The sequence below is a fragment of the Octopus sinensis genome, linkage group LG17 (genome assembly GCF_006345805.1).
Source record: "Octopus sinensis linkage group LG17, ASM634580v1, whole genome shotgun sequence".
Lineage (NCBI taxonomy): Eukaryota > Metazoa > Mollusca > Cephalopoda > Octopoda > Octopodidae > Octopus > Octopus sinensis.
Window position 1 is genome coordinate 9,611,959 of NC_043013.1, and position 2,500 is coordinate 9,614,458.

At 41.1% G+C, this 2,500-nt stretch overlaps 1 pseudogene; it reads right to left on the reverse strand.

Annotated features, from left to right (window-relative positions):
* Positions 1-1,659: 1,659 nt before the first annotated feature.
* Positions 1,660-1,772, reverse strand: LOC115221144 (annotated as a pseudogene).
* Positions 1,773-2,500: the final 728 nt, after the last annotated feature.

The following is a 2,500-nucleotide window of genomic DNA, read 5'->3' on the forward strand; positions in this document are numbered from 1 at the left end:
GATAGAATAAGTACTAAAGTACTAAGCTTAATAAGTAAGTCCTGGGATCGATTTGTTCGAATAAAGCCCTTCAAGGTGGTGCTCCAGCGTGGCCGCTCTCAAATAACTGAAACTGGCAAAAGAGTAAAAGAATAATAAGAATATACATACACACGAGCGCGAGTGCGCGCGCACACTCGCACACGCACGCACGCACACACACACATATACATACACACACACATATGCATTGTGTTTGTAGGGAGAGGGAGGGTAAAGAGAGAGACAGACAGACAGGCAGAGACACAGAGAGAGAGGGCGAGAGAGAGAGAGAGAGAGAGAAGAGAGAGTGGCAGAAAGAAAGGCTACTAGAAACAGGATAAGAGAAAGAGAGAAGAAAAGAGCAGTAGAACCTAAAAAGAAGGAGGGAACAAAATTAAATAAAAAGTGGGAGTGGCCTCTACACCAATGAAAAAAGGGGCCAGACGACTGACGGAGCCCTAAATAACGTTGGATGGGTATTTAATAGAACCAAGTAGATTTTCTTATGAAATATTGTTTTGGCGCTCAAGTTGATGGATGGGAATAAGATGAGAAACAGCGATGTCTCTTACTTTCACTTTCCAGTACACACATACACATACATGCACACACAGACACACACTTTCTCTGTATCTCTCTCACCCTCTCTTTCACCCCCTTCTCTCTCTCTCGCTCTCTCTTTCTAGTTGTTGTTTTGTCCCAGTCCAGCTATGATTAAGAAGATTATATTCTTTTCTACTCTAGACACAAGGTCTGAAATTTTGTGGGAGGAGGCCAGTCGATTAGATCGACCCCAGTACGCAACTGGTACTAAATTTATCGACCGTGAAATGATGAAAGGCAAAGTCAACCTCGGCGGAATTTGAATTTAGAACGTAAAGACAGACGAAAGATTAAGAAGATATATATTGAAAGACAATCCTGCCGTGACAATCACGTCTTTTCTTTTACGTGCTTTTGTCATTTGACTGCGGTAATGCTGGAGCACCGCCTTAGAGGGGTTTAGTCGAACAAATCGACACCAGGACTTATTCTTTGTAAGCCTAGTACTTATTTTATCGCTCCCTTTTGCCGAACCGCAAGTTTACGGGGACGTAAACACTCAATACCTGTTGTCAAGCAATGGGGGGGGGCACAGATACAAAGACACACCATGTGGGTAGTAAGCAAGCTACTTACCACACAGCCACATAGATTAGTATTAAATCCCCCCTTTAGGTATGTAACAGTCCTCAGACAACTAGTTCCACGTCTTAAGACGGACCCAGTTATGTCTATATTGGTTTCAAATTTTGACACAAAGCCAGCAATTTAGGGGGAGAGGATAAATCGATTACATCGACCTCAGTGTTTAACTGGTAATTATTTTATCGCCTTAGAAAGGATGAAAAGAAAGTCGACCTCGCCAGAATTTGAACTCGGAACGTAAAGACGAACGGAATGCCGCTTCTGCGAGATCGTCGTCTTCTCTGTGCCTATATACTCTTTCTGCTTGTCAACTATAGGCACAGGGCCTGAAATTTCGAGGATTACATTGACCCTAGTGTTGAACTTGTACTTATTTTATCGACCTCGAAAAGGATGAAAGGTACACCGACCTCCGTAGAATTTGAACACAAACGTAAAGACAGTCTTAAGGAAAAGATAGAACGTTTCAAAAATTTGAGTGTCATCCTTCCGAACAGGAGTCATACTCATCTTCTTTTTATTATTCCAATCTTAGAATGTGTACACCCGAAGCTAGTAGTATATTCATTTATTCTGATTCAGGCCAGCCCTGATTCAGAAGAATGGAATAGATGTTCTTCATTCTCGTATCTATATAGTGACTATTAAGGCGGCGAGCTGGCAGAAACGTTAGCACGCCGGGCGAAATGCGTAGCCGTATTGCGTCTGCCGTTACGTTCTGAGTTCAAATTCCGCCGGGGTCGACTTTGCCTTTCATCCTTTCGGGGTCGATAAATTAAGAACTAGTTACGCACTGGGGTCGATGTAATCGACTTAATCCGTTTGTCTGTCCTTGTTTGTCCCCTCTGTATTTAGCCCCTTGTGGGTAGTAAAGAAATATATAGAGAGAGACTATTATATGTTGCTTCATTAAGAAACTAATTCTGTTTTTCGACAAGTCTTCATGTGAGCTGCACAAAAGGAAGAAAACTTAATTTGAGACTTTTGAGACGCAATTTGAAACGCTTGAAAAAATTCATGTCTCAATTCTATTTCAATCTTTGTGTTAAAAATAAACATTACAATATCGCACAAATTTAACTATATATAAGTACAAACAACCTTATGTCCCACCAAAGCGAACCAATATTTCTCAAATAGGTTTGAAATAAATATTTTAATAATGCATGTAAATGATAAATCTGTTACGCTAAATATATTCTATAAGGTGGCGGGCTGGCAGGAACGTTAGCACGCCGGACGAAATGCTTACGGTATTTCGTCTGTTTTTAAGTTCTGAGTTCAAATTCCG